At 51.7% G+C, this 14,648-nt stretch overlaps 1 long non-coding RNA gene across 1 annotated transcript; it reads right to left on the reverse strand.

Moving 5' to 3' along the window:
• Window positions 1-10,807: 10,807 nt before the first annotated feature.
• LOC127490604 (uncharacterized) lies at window positions 10,808-12,306 on the reverse strand. The gene is made up of 2 exons (XR_007918692.2): window positions 11,859-12,306; window positions 10,808-11,041 (listed from the first exon to the last, which is right to left on the reverse strand). It is a non-coding gene; the product is annotated as an uncharacterized lncRNA (long non-coding RNA).
• Between the last annotated feature and the right edge of the window lie 2,342 nt (window positions 12,307-14,648).

A 14,648-nucleotide genomic window follows, 5' to 3' on the forward strand; every position in this document is an offset into this window, starting at 1 on the left:
AAGAAAGGAGAATGCTAAGGTATGCAGTCAGGGAGAGACACTTGGCATAGTGGTGAGGCCACCACCTGGGACACCCGCGTACCATACTGGAGTGCCTGGAGTGCCAGTTCCTCTTCCTCCCACCCAGCTTTCTGCTAATGTGCAGACTGGGGGGGGGGGGGGAGGCAGCAGAAGATGGCTCTAGTACTTGGGTCCCTGCCACCCACATGGGAGACCTGGGTGGAGCTCCAGACTCCTGACTTCAACCTGGCCCAGCCCCGACTATTGCAGGTGTTTGGAGAGTGAACCAGTGGTTGGCAAATCTCTGCTGGTCCTTCTGTCTCTTTCCCTCTCTGCCTTTCAAATAAAAATGAAAATAAAGGCCGGCGCCGTGGCTCACTTGGCTAATCCTCCGTCTGCAGCGCCGGCACCCCGGGGTTCTACTCCCAGTTGGGGCGCCGGATTCTCTCCCGGTTGTTCCTTTTCCAGTCCAGCTCTCTGCTCTGGCCCGGGAAGGCAGTGGAGGATCCAAGTGCTTGGACCCTGCACCCCATGGGAGACCAGGAGAAGCACCTGGCTCCTGGCTTCGGATCGGCGCAGTGCACCGGCCGTAGCAGCCATCTGGGGGTGAACCAACGGAAAAAGGAAGACCTTTCTCTCTGTCTCTCCCTCTCACTGTCTAGCTCTGCCTGTCAAAAAAAAATGAAAAGAAATACTAAAATTGTTTTTTAAAAACTTCTATAAAGGAATTAAGTTGTACAACTACATCTCGAGGATCTGTTTAACTGTAGGGGGACAACCAGCAGTCAGCCACGGGTATCAGGAACCACCCCCACATGGAGGTGCAGGAATCAGGAGCCCAGGGCGAGAGCTGGGAACCACATATGCGCTCTGCACGCCTGCTGCTGTCTCCAGCGCTCTGCCTGGCGTTAAAGACATTGTGTGGCCTCTGAGGCTGCTGGAGGGTTATTGGCAGGAGTCCATGCGGACCAGCAAATGTGATTCCCACCAGGATTTTGTGAGGACTTCAATTCTTCCGCCAATCTTGGGCTTTGCTGGCACATTAGATAGATCTTAGCTGGCCTCCCTCTGCCTACAGCGACCCTGTTTTCAGGATGAGAGAGAAGGACGCGCACGCTGCCGCGGGCTTTGACAATGCCGCAGGATTCCTGGAAACATCAGGGACTTGCAGCAAGCGTGGCCATGCTGGCTCTGCTCAGGGACTTGTGGCGTCTATGCCTTGTTGTGGGCCTTTGAAGGGGGCCTTTGGGCTGTGTCTTCGTTCCCAGTGGAGTTGTGATTCACATAGTCCCATGCTCCTTGGCAAGCTGTCCTTGTGAAAAACACAACAGCGTGAAAAAAAAAAAAAGTAATAGTTACTGAAAATGAGCTGATCTCCAGTGAAGAGGAAGGGGAAACTCTCGCAGCCGTATCTCCAGCAATGGCAGTCCTTAGCCAGCGCTGTCTGGAATAGGACAGAAACATTCGGCAAGAGAACAGACAGGAGACCCAGACAATTAACCGGAAATAAATTCTTCTCGCTGATGGGCTCTGATAAGATTTTCAAGGTGGTAAAAATATAACTCAGACCTTCAGTGGTCCCCGTGCTCCCTTGGCAAAGAAGCCACACTCCAGAGGCTGTCATTCAGGACTCTCAGAATTAAGGTTGTGTATTTTTTTTCCTATTTACATTTATTTATTTGAAGGGTATTGAGAGAAAGAGAGAGAGAGACAGAGGTCTTCCATCCGCTGGTTCACTACCCAATTGGCTGCAGCATCCAGAGCTGTGCCATTCTGAAGCCAGGAGCCAAGAGCTTCTTCTGGGTCTCCCACGTGGGTGCAGGGGCCCAAGGACCTGGGCTGTCTTCTACTGCTTTTCCAGGCCACAGCAGAGAGCTGGATCGGAAATGGAGCAGCTGGGCATCCATATGGGATGCTGGTGCTTTAGGCAGTGGCTTTACTGGCTATGGCACAGCGTCAGCCCCTGCAATCCCTTTCAAATAAATCAAATAAATAAATCTTAAAATGTTTAAAAATCTTAATCAAGATTTTAATTGAATTTCTGTGTAGCATTTGGTAAACTTACTTTAAATTTCCTATGTAGAGAGTATTTCTACAAGGACAGACAAGAAACTAGTAATAGTAGTTGCTCCTTTTGATTTATTTATTTTTGTTTTATTTGAAAGTCAGAGAGACAGGGACAGGCAGACAGAGAGCTAGAGAGAGAGCTTCCACCCACTGATTCACTCCCCAAATGCCTGCAACAGCCAGGGTTGAGCCAGACCGAAGCCAGAAGCGAGGAACTCAATCCAATCTTCTCCATGGGTGGCAAAGACCCAAGCCCTTGAGCCATCGTCTACTGCCTCCCAGGGTGTGCATTATCAAATGCTGGATCAGGAGTGGAACCAGGACTCAAACCAGGCATTCTGATATAGGATATAGGACGTGGGTATCTTAATTGCTGTGCCTAACACCCACCACATCAGTTGCTTCTTAAGGGAGAATTGAGGTCTAGAAAAATAGAGGAAGGAGACTTAGTCACTGTTTATACTGCTGTGTCTTTGTGTTTGGAACCATATGCATACATTCCCTAGACAACAAACTGAATACGATTTAAATATAGCACTCATTTGAAAGAATTCTATTTGGAAAAAAAGATGTTTTTTGCAAAAAAAAAAAAACTTTCTAATGATATCAGATAGAAAATACAATGCTGCCATCATTAAGGACTTTGTTTTTTGACCCAGAAACAGGTGGACAGTACACTGGGACAGAACACTCAGAGAGCAGGCACAGGTGCACGGTGGCATTTTACACCAGGGGATACAATAACAGAGCACTGAACAAACGTTGCCCTCTCTGGTCCCTCTCTGTGAAATGGGGACAGCGACTTTGTGGGATTCTTGGAGGAATTCTGCAGCATTAATCAGCCTTAAAATGGGAGGGGATTCTGATATACGCGACGCCAGGGACGAACACGAGGATGCTGTGATGGGTGGAATCAGTCACTCGGGAAAGGACAAATACTGCCCGATGCTGCTCACCTGAGGTGCCTCCGTCAGGTTCACAGAGCCAGGAGGCAGCAGCACAGCCCCCAGAGTTGGGGGTGGCGGGTGGGGGGCAAGCGGAAGCGAGGAGTGAGTGTTTCCTGGGCACGGAGCTTCAGTTTAGAGAAGAAAGTTCTGAGGGCGCGTGAGGTGGTGATGGTGACACAACAACGTGAATGCAGTTGACATTGAGCAGTACACTCAAAAATGTGAGGATGGGCCGGCGCCGCGGCTCACTAGGCTAATCCTCCGCCTAGCGGCGCCGGCACACCGGGTTCTAGTCCCGGTCAGGGCGCCGGATTCTGTCCCGGTCGCCCCTCTTCCAGGCCAGCTCTCTGCTGTGGCCAGGGAGTGCAGTGGAGGATGGCCCAGGTGCTTGGGCCCTGCACCCCATGGGAGACCAGGAAAAGCACCTGGCTCCTGGCTCCTGCCATCGGATCAGCGCGGTACGCCGGCCGCAGCGCGCCGGCCGCGGCGGCCATTGGAGGGTGAACCAACGGCAAAGGAAGACCTTTCTCTCTGTCTCTCTCTCTCACTGTCCACTCTGCCTGTCAAAAAAAAAAAAAAAAAAAAAAAAATGTGAGGATGCAACATTTCGGTCACAATAAATACAACCCTGCAGGACATATTACTTAGAATTTGGGGCTGTTGGGGGGTTGCCACAAGTCCAGCCTGTTGAGTGTGACCTGATGTTTAAGTGGGTTTCTTGTTTTGTTTTTGTGTTTCTTTGGGGTTTTTCATCCTTCAGCGTGGTTGTAGGCGGAGCGTGGGCGTGGCCAAGGCCCCGGTGCAGCCAGGCCAAGGTTCCATGATGAGATGCAGCGCAATCCTGGAAGGTCTTTGCCAGTTTTGCTTAAAGATTTCTCCTGGGAAGTTTCTGACATGGCTTTGTTGAAGAGGACGGGTGGTGAGGAGGCTGTGCTGCGGTGGCCCCCAGGAAGAAGCCAGGGGGCCGCGGCTGGGTAGGCGCGGGTGCTGGTGGTGAAATGGTGGTGAGTGGGCGAGCGGCCGCAGTCCGAAGGCCCGTCTCGGTATGGCCATGCAGGTGAGCAGGCATGGGGACGTGGGAGCGCAGAGGGAGAGCAGGTGTGTGCAGCTTCTCTTCCCATCACCACCTGTCCCCCGCCTGCGCACGCTGACCTCCTACGTCAGGGTCTCTGGGGAGGAAGGAAGAGCAGGATAGATCCCCGTGTGGGACCAAGTCCACTTCATACCCTTGGTTTCCTTCTCGGTGCTAAGTGTCAGCTTCCCTAGAGCCTTCCTCCCCGTGCCCAGGCCTTCATGCCCCTGGGCACCCCACAGACAAGGGCGCACTCAGAGCAGGGTGCAGGCTTCGAAGGCTGTGTGGCCACGCGTGTCCCAGAGCCCACGGAACTCTGCGGCTCGGGCAATTTCTGTGAGGCCTCCCTGCTCTGTGACTCTGAGAGCTGCCACCACGCTTGGTTTACAGTGGGGGGCGGGGATACTAAAATGGGTTAAAAAAATTGCCCCAGGAGCTGGCACTGTGCCATAGCAAGTAAACCCACTGCTTGCAGGACCAGCATCTTATATGGGCCCATATGGTTGCTCCACTTCTGATCCAGCTCCCCGCTAATGCACCTGGGAAAGCAGCGGAGGATGGCCCAGGTGCTTGGGCCCCTGCACCCACTGTGGGAGACCCAGATGAAGCTCCTGGCCCCTGACTTCAGTCTGGCCCAGCCCTGGCCATTGCAGCCATATGGGTTGTGACCCAGTGGATGGAAGACTCTCTCCTTCCCCCTCCCCCTCCCTTCCCTCTCCCCCTCCCGCTCCTCCTCTCACTCCCCCTCCCTCTCCCTCTCTGTAATTCTGCCTTTCAAATGAATAAAGTGAATCTTTGGAAAAAAAAATTCCCTGGCATCTTTTCTCCCACTAAATGACACTCCCAGCTATCAGCAGGGAGTTGAACTGAACCCAAAGTAGGAAACTGATATTTTAATTTGAATTGAAACTGAACTCAAACAACAATATTGTTCTTTCTTTGAGGCTTGAACTGAATCTGATCTGGACAAAACCCAGAGAGTTTCATACCCAATTCCTTCTCTCCAAAAACAACCCACAGGACCGGCCTGGAACTCTCTGAATTCCCAACCTGCTGCATTTTTTTGGTAATGTTTTTCCAGCTGAGTAGAGTAAAATGTTAAATTGTTTATATATATATATATATATATATATATATAAACCTTTTACAACCATGATAGAAGCGTGACCTCTTAAGCACAGGTTGTATCTTTGCTACTGAAAGAATAATGATGCGAACTGCTAAGCTCCAAGGGTTGGTTTCCCTATGAAATTTTAAGACACTGATATGAAATGGACTTGAAGTTTTGTGCTGGATTTCATTTCTTATGCTCCTTTTCTAGAGTGATGAACTAACACCTGCACGGAAAGAAATGTGAAAGAAAATGTGGTGGCCGTTATAGTCCCACGTTTTTCTTGCTAGGTATTGAAGGAATCTCAGGTTGTGAGGAAGGCATTAATAAATGGAGACGCTGGCCGGTGCTGCGGCTCACTAGGCTAATCCTCCGCCTGTGGCGCCGGCACCCCGGGTTCCGGTTCCGATTGGGGCACTGGATTCTGTCCCGGTTGCTCCTCTTCCAGGCCAGCTCTCTGCTGTGGCCCAGGGAGGGCAGAGGAGGATGGCCCAAGTGCTTGGGCCCTGCACCCACATGGGAGACCAGGAGGAAGCAACTGGCTCTTGGCTTCGGATCAGCACAGAGCGCCGGATGTAGTGGCCATTTTGGGGGTGAACCAACGGAAGGAAGACTTTTCTCTCTGTCTCTCTCTCTCACTGTCTAACTCTCCCTGTCAAAAAAATAAATTAAATTAAATTAAATAAATGGAGACGCTTGTGAGTCAGGAGCGACGTTTGTTCAAGACTTTGCACCAGATCTAGAATGTGGCTGACATTACTCGTGGAGCAAATGAATGGAGGGGGACCCTCAGCTTTCTATTTGAGGGCAGACATATTTATTTATTTAAAGGTTTATTTATTTATTTGAAAGAAAAAGTGTCAGGGAGAGGGAGAGAAAGAGAGATCTTCTACCTGCTGGTTCATTCCTCAAATGGCTGCAACAGCTAGGCGTAGGCCAGGTTGACACCAGAAGCCAAGAACTCCATCCGGGTCTCCCACATGGGTGGTAGGGACCCACGCATTTGGACCACCTTCCACTGACTTCCCAGACATACCAGCAGGAAGCCAGATTGGAAGCAGAGCCACTGGGATTTGCATGGGCTCCAGTATGGGATGCCAGTGTCCTAAGACACCGCTTGACCCATTGTGCCACAACGCCAGCCCTTAAATCTATCTCTGTATCTTCATTGCATCATAGGCCTTTGGTCTTGACGTCAGTATCTCCTCACTGGCCCTTTCGGTTTCCTAGGCTTGGCTGAGGGTCTCTTTTTCTTAGCACTGCAACTATGTCCCCCAGGCCCTGTGGCTATCTATGTCACTCGTTTATCATTGTCTTCTTCCCTTGTTCATCCATCACAAGTGTGCGTGTGTGTGTGTGTGTGTGTGAGAGAGAGAGAGAGAGAGCGAGCTTCCCCCCAAGACTGGTGGGGGTTCACTCCCAGGACTCCCCTTGAATACCACATCCACAGATGCTCACGTCCCTTGGGTCAGGTGGCATAGTGTTTTCATATATGTGTATCTTCTCACGTATTATACATCTTTTCCAGATTGTTCATCCTACCTCATACAATGTAAGAATTAAAGCAACATAGCAAACGTTCATTCAGGCGACAGCCGACCTGTAGCCATCAAGGGAGATCCAGGTTCACAAAGGCTACACATGGATGTCCCTTTCGCAGTGGCCATGTCTCTATTTACAGTTCAGACACTACCCTCCAGACAGGGCGGGCTCAGCGGGACTGTCAATCAAAGTGCCTGACCCCCCAACCAAAGCCGGCCCTTGACTGAAACTAAGTAAATAGAGGCCATGCCCCAAGGAAATGAGATTTTAAGCCATGTGACACCAGGAACCTGAATGGCAACACAGGTTCACTCCAGAGGGGCAGGGCTGCCTGTCAGTCCCTACTCTGGATCTCTGGAAACACCCCAGATCCAGGCCTATTCCTGTAATTCGTTGGGCTATTCTATAGCCTTTTTTTATTATTATTATTTACTTACTTATTTTTATTTATTTATTTGAAAGGCAGAAAGAAACAGAGATGGAGAGAGCTCTCCCATCTGCTGAGTCACTGCCCAAATGCCCGCAACAGCCAAGGCTGTTCCAGATCAAAGCCAGAAGCCTGGAACTCCATCTGGGTCTCCCACATGGTGCCAGGGGCCCAAGAACTCAGGCCATCACCTGCTGCCTTCCAGGGTGCGTATTAGCAGGAGGCTGGTTTGGAAGCAGAGCCAGAATGCAAACCCACGCATTCCCATACGGGATGGAGGAGTCTTAACCACTGACCCACAGTGCCTGCGTCCTCCATGGCCTTTTGTTTTTGTCTCCAGTTTTCCACAGCTCATTGCCATTGTTTGCAAGCGCAGAGCCCAGAGTGACAAGTGTGTGCGTGTGTTTGAGAAATTCATCTGTTTGGCTGCTGCGCATTAACCAGGAGCTGTCACACAGAGCAAGGCCAGCCTCGGCCGCCAGGCTGTTCCTCCCTTAAATCCACGTGCACCTGCCCTGTTCCAGATGCCCGAGCACCCACCGTTGCTTCTCTTGATCAGTCTTTAGATTCAGCCCTTTCCTGTATATAATAAAATCTGCTATCTCTTTGGGTGCATTTCGCTGCTATTTGCAGAACAATTGGGACTCTATCCCTATTTGTTTACTTAAGCAGAAACCAGCTAAACCAGAATGAAATCAGCCTACCCAAGTCCCTCCCATCTCTTTCCACCTGGACTCTCTGACAACAGGTGACCTCGGGGCGAAGTTGGCACAAAAGGACAAGAGACAGGACGTCCAACTGGGCGGCGTTTTTAGCACAGAGTGAGTCTGTGCTGCGGCATCGGAGTTGTCAGGTGCCTGGTCTGGGACGTGCACTCTGCTTTTCTCTCCTCTCCTCTCCCTCCTTCCTCCTTCCCTCTCCCACTTCCAGTTCTGCCTCTCTGGGCACACAGTGTGCCAGCATCTGGTGACTCCTGCTAGTCACCTACTTTTGGCAGACTAAGGGACTCCCCAGAGGCCCCAGGGGAGGATCAACACCATCCTTCTCCGTAGCTGTTAGCTGGCCTGGCAGCCTTGGTGGCCTTGAGCAACAACAGTGGTTTTCATTGTTTTCAAGTCAGGCAAGATCCGCCCTGGCAGCCTGATGCATCCCAGAGCGAGCACTCACAGCAGCCCGGCGTTCGTGACCTGCTGGGGGGCAGGTGCTGGGGCTGCTTCCTCTGTCTGCCCCGATGGATGCAGGGGATCAGTGGTCGACTGACCTATAGCAAAGTGTACATGGCTACTTGATCTTAACTCCTGATCAGCATGAGGGCACGCGAGTCATCTACGCAGAGTAGGGAGAAGCAAGACTCCCAGGGACTTTCAGGAGGCGAAAGGATTGGTAGTGAGTGCCCATGAGAGTGAGTACCGGGGGCTGGTGTCATGGTCAGTGGGGTATGTCACTGCTTGAGGCACCGGCATCCCGTATCAAAGTGCTGGTTCGAGTCCCAGCTGCTACACTTCTTAACCAGCTCCCTGCTAATGCTCCTGGGAAAGCAGTGGAAGATGGCCCAAGCACTTGGGCCCCTGTGACCCATGTGGGAGACTGAAATGGAGTTCCAGGCTCCTGGCTTTGGTCTGGCCCACCTCTGACCATTGCAGCGAATGGGAAGCAAATCAGTGGATGGAAAATCTCTTTCCTTTTCAGTCTTTCTGTCACTCTATCTTTCAGGCAAATAAAATAAGTCTTTAAACATATATATGTATATATTTATAAAAAGAGAGAGAGTGAAGCTGGACTCTGGGCCCAGCTCTACTAGACTTAGGTATTAATTTGGGCAAATTACTAATGCTTCCCAAGACTCGTGTGTACAGTGGAGATACTAGGCACCCAGTCTCCAAGCTCCTTGTGATGATCAGATGACATAACACCTAAGAAGTCCCCAGCCTGGAGAGGGGTGCATGGTAAAAATGCAATACATATGAGCACTGTGTTATGGGCAGTGACATCATCAGGGACTAGCCACTAGGGGCGGGGTAGCCTGTGTGACTTTGGCCAGCACTGGGACCTTTCTGGGAGCAATGGCTTCAGGAGTACCTCCCCAGGAAGTCAGGATTGGAGACCAGAGTAGGGCCAGCATAGATCAAGGCCAAGAAGAGTTCACCTGACCCATCAACTCCACACCAGTGCAAGCCCTGAGGGTTAGACCTCACTCTAGGAAAGAGAAAGAAGAGAACGTGAATCCTGGGGTTCTGTGGCCATGTGTGTGTGTGTGTGTGTGTGTGTGTGTAGAAAATACCCACATCTGCTATACCTGGCAGAAATGGAAACAGAGCAGAAGCATTTGGCATAAAGCCACCCACATCTCATCTCCCCCGCCCCTGCATCCCTCACTCCTCCCTTCTCTCCTCGAGGGAAACCGAAGGGCCGCATGGACAGCCGGGCACTGCTGGGAAGGTTTGTTGGCACTCAGTGCTGGAGGATTGAAACTCTGGACTCCAGGTGACCGCTGCTGCTCAAACAGGAGACCAGCGCGCTGGCACCTGGCCGAGGGCGGACTTTCCAGTAGAGCGCAGGTGCCCTGGTTTGGATGTGCCTGTCCTCATCAAAACTCATGTTGATATTGGATTGCCAATGACACCGTGTTGGGAAGCGGGGGTTAATGTCCTTGAGAAACTGGATTAGTCTTCATGGGAGTGGATCGGTCCTTGAGAAAGTGAGTTATTGCAAAGTGCGTCAGCTCCTTCCTTCATCCCCACCCTCCCTTCCCCACGCACCTGCTCACCACTACTGCATATGACGCCTGAGCATCAATCCTTGCCAAATGCAGCCACCCAGCCTCAATGTTTCTGGAACTGTGGACTTCCTAACCTCTTTTCTGTATCAGTTATTCAGTCTCAGTCATTCTGCTACGGCAGCAGAAGATGGGCTGACACAGCAGGGAAGCTGGGTGGGCATAGAGGCAGGACGGCCATCAAGCTGGATGACTGAAAGCGAGGTGGCGTAGGGATAGGATGGAGGTATGGATTCTACGCACATCCCCAAGTGAAAACTCTGGGGGCCTCATGGAGATGGGATTTGGGACCCAGATGATAAGTACGAGGATGCTGGAGCCAGGGATGGGTCAAAGGTGAGGGGGCTTAATGATGGTATCTTCACTCAAGGTAACTTGGAGTCCCAAGGGCAAGTCCAAGTGTAGACTGTTGAGCATGCGATTATCCACCCACAGTCATCTCAGAACCCTTTTACAGTCTTACAAACTATTGACAGCACAAAGAACTTTCGATAAAAGAGGTTTTATCTATCAGTGTTAACTGCATTACAGGTTAGAACTGAGGGGCTGCTATTGTGATGCAGTGGGTTAAGCCCCTGCCTGTGATGCTGGCAAACTGTATGAGAGTGCTGGTTAGAGTCCTGGCTGCTCTGCTTCCCACCCATGTGCCTGGGAAAGCAGTGCAAGACGGCCCAAGTACTTGGGCCCCTGCTATCCACGTGGGAGACCTGGATGGAGTTTCAGGCTCCTGGCTTTGGCCTGACCCAGGCCTGAATGTTGCAGTCATTTGGGGAGTGAATCAGCAGATGAAAGATCTTTCTCTCTCTCTTTCTCTCTGTCACTCTGCCTTTCAAATACATACAATAAAATTTCTAAAAAAAAAAAATTGAACTGAAACAAAATATTTATTAGCTTTTTAAAAGTCACAAGAAACCCATTATATATTAATATATTAGCATGACTATATTTTTAAGTCTATGGATTCTCACATCTTCCTTTGCATTCAGTTTGCTGTGCTATCCTTTGTTAGTTGAAATGGAGAAAAACTCAGGAGCCCCCTTGGACAACCGCTGGTCTAGGAAGAGGCCACGCCTTCGATAAATGCTTTGAAACAATCTGCCTGGAGAGGAGAAGGGGTGATATGAGAGCAAACAACCCTTCTTGGGAGAAGGGAGAAAAGGTAGACAGCCAAGATCTGAGCACTGGGTACATGTGCACAGATCACCTTCCTTATCTACGAATCCCGTGTTTGCAAATTCTTCTGCTTGCTCAATTTTTTTTGCAACCCTCCAGTCTTTACTTCCGGCACTCTGTGCTCATTTCCAGACGCACACTGGGAGATGGAAGCTTGCAGAGTCCTTTTTGCCTGTTTTCAGCACGGGTCTGCTGGAGCTCACAAGTTGATACTTCTAAATGAGGACCTTGGAAGCAGTGTCAGGAGCTAAGTCTCCCTCTGACCCTGGCCTCCCCTCCACGCCGCAGCCAAGCCTCCTCTTCTCCATAGAAACCAGAACCCCTGCTCCCCAAAGCCAGCCACAAGCCCTAAGAGCATCACTCTGACTTTTCCGCGTCTCCCTGGCCGTGAATAAATCAACACCTTCCTTGCAGAGGGGTCCTGGTTCATGCCAGGAGGAGGAAATCCTACAACTGGGGGCCAAGAATCCCCGTCTACCACCACTCATTCACACCCTCTTCGTCCAGTCCCATTGCCACACACCGGCCCCGCTTGCTGGTACCCAAGCATCCATGCGCACGCGCACAGCCCACCCAGGGGCTTGAGGTCTCCAATCTGAAGGTTCTGATGCCACATACGCGCGCGCGCGCACACACACACACACACACACACACACCTGTGAGCAAGTAAATGACTTCTGCTTTTCTCTCCTTAACTTGCCCTCCTCCTCTAAGAAGACGGGGTGGGGAGTTGAGGAAAATACCGAAATAAAGTGGCAGATGGCAAACACGAGCTGATTTAGCGAGGAGCGAGCCGAGGTTCGCACGCGTTGGAAGCGGGGGCAGGCTGGCTTTTCGGAGGGAGGCCGAAGGGTGAACGTTGCCGCCAAGGGCGCTCCGACGGACCTTTCCCACCAGGGAGTGCTAGAAAGGCGGACGCCTTTTGGTTCACTCCGGGTAGAACGCGGCTGCGAGGTCGGGAAGGCAGCGCGCGCTCTGTTTTTCAGTAGTTTGACGCCGGCGAGCAGCGGCAGGTGCGCAGGGACTTCGCGGTCATGGCTCACTTCCACCACCTGGTGCCCGCACACTTAAATTGCAAGGCTTGCTGGTTGAGAAACGGAAGGGTCCTTCCGCTAATCGGAGGAAACCCTCTGAGATGGAGTTAGTCCAAACAGGTGCTAATTGTCTTTTCCCTGTAAACAACAACTGCTCCTTCTACACCCACCCCTACCTTAGTGCCCTCTTCCTTGGGTTAGGGTGCATTCTCTGCTGTGTCTTCTCACCCATGTCTGACACACCCTGAGCTGTCCTGGACGTGACACTGGATGGTGTGTAAGGCGACTGCTCACCAAAGACTTTTGATCCAGGCTGTGGGAGAGACCTTGCAGCTCTGTTAGCTTTTTTTTTTTTTAAGATTTTATTTATTTATCTGAGAGGTAGAGTTATAGACAGTGAGAGAGAAAGACAGAGAGAAGGATCTTCCCTCTGCTGGTTCACTCTCCAAATGGCCACAATGTCTGGAGCTGTGCCGATCCAAAGCCAGGATGCCAGGAGCTTCTTCCCTGTCTCCCACGTAGGTGCAGGGGCCCAAGGAATTGGACCATTCTCCACTGCTTTCCCAGGCCACAGCAGAGAGCTGGACTGGAAAAGGAGCAGCCAGGACTAGAACCGGCACCCACATGGGATGGCGGCACCACAGGCAGAGGATCAACCTACTGTGCCACGGCGTCTGCTAGCTTTCTTACAAGACAGAGTTTGGTGCTGCTCCCTTGCTACGATCTGGAGAGCCAAGGGCCACTTCGAGGTAGTCACGGCTCTTGCTCTGTTGCGCCAAGAGCCCTGAATCCCCGTGTTAGTAGCTAATTCTATTTCCTTTCCGAGCACTCTGTTTGAAGAGGTAGACAGCCATGGCCAACAGCGGTGGGGGGGTGGACTAGGGGAGGTTGTGCAATCATTGTGTAGTCCATCATTGTGTTACTCTGGCACAGTGGGCTAAGCCATCACCTACAGTGCCGGCATCCCATATGAGCTGGTTCGAGTCCCAGCTGCTCCATTTCCCATCCACTCTCCTGCTAATGCACCGAGAAAATCAGCAGAGGATGACCCAAGTGCTTGGGCCCCTGCACCCACATGGGAGACCCAGATGGAGTTCCTGGCTCCTGGCTCCTGGCTTCAGCCTGAGCCAGCCCTAGGACTTGTGGTCACTGGGGGAGTGAAGCTGCAGATGGAAGATCTCTCTCTCTCTCTCTCTCTCTCTCTCTCTCTCTGTGAGTGTGTGTGTGTGTCCCTCCCTCTCTAACTGTGCCTTTCAGATAAATATATAGGTCTTAAAAAATTAGTATATTGCCGGTGCAGATTTTCTAGGATATTTATTTCCTATTTTCACCCGTGTTTATTTTATTTTATTTTTTTGACAGGCAGAGTTAGTGAGAGAGAGAAAGAGAGAGAGACAGAGAGAAAGGTCTTCATTCTGTTGGTTCACTCCCCAAATGGCCGCTACGGCCAGCGCTGCACCAATCCGAAGCCAGGAGCCAGGTGCTTCTTCCTGGTCTCCCATGCGGGTGCAGGGCCCAAGTGCTTGGGCCATCCTCCACTGCCTTTCCGGGCCACAGCAGAGAGCTGGACTGGAAGAGGAGGAACCGGAACAGAACCAGCGCCCCAACTGGGACTAGAACCCCAGACAGAGGATTAGCCTAGTGAGCTGCGGCGCCGGCTACTCGTGTTTATTTTCATTTCATTAGAGGCTCAGCTGAAAGTGAGCCGTGCTGCCTGCACTTCCAATCCCAGCAGGAGCTCGGGGCTGTCTGTAGCACCAAAATCGCACCCAAGGCCGTGCCCACGTGGCTCTGCCATGCTTCCAGATGGCCCGGTTCTACCCAGGAGGGGATGAGATTTAAGTTCAGCGAGGTGAGACTTCCGCTTTAAACCACCCATCTCCTGGCCTTGCTAATTCTTGAGTACCCACGATGCATGTCAAATGACCAAGCACCTTTGTGTACCAACAAGGGAAAAAAAGGAGATGTTTCCATCCATGCCCGCTCATGAACAAGGAAAATCCACAGAAGCTGCAGCTCCCCAGGCTGGCAGGAGCGCCCCCTAGGGAGGCAGCAGAAGCAACAAGTGAGTGTGGAAAGACGGACTGCCTCCATCAGTGCCGGGCCCCTGCCCCAGAGACGGATGCCAGGGCCCTTCCGCCCGCTCCCGCCGGGGAACCAGAGGCCAGCACTGCCTCCAAGCTCGTGCGTCCCTCTCCAGGGAAACAGGAGGCGGGGGAAAATGAGCCTCTCCCCCCCCCCCCCCCCCCGCATCAATTAGTTCGACAAGAATTTAGGTTTGCAAGGGAGAAAGTGATGTTTTCCTCACTCACTGCTGGGCTCACGGCTGAGGCCCCTACAGCAGAAGACGAATGAACGCAAGAAAAGCACACAAACGTGTTTCAGCTACGTTTTCCGTGACACAGGGTCCTCCAAGAAATCAAGATCCAAAGGAACTTAGATCCAATGCAGGCGGACAGTTGTACAGAGGGATGACTGCACAAAAGTGGGTCTGGAAAC

This window comes from Oryctolagus cuniculus, chromosome 6 (genome assembly GCF_964237555.1).
Source record: "Oryctolagus cuniculus chromosome 6, mOryCun1.1, whole genome shotgun sequence".
In the NCBI taxonomy this organism is placed as follows: Eukaryota; Metazoa; Chordata; class Mammalia; order Lagomorpha; family Leporidae; genus Oryctolagus; species Oryctolagus cuniculus.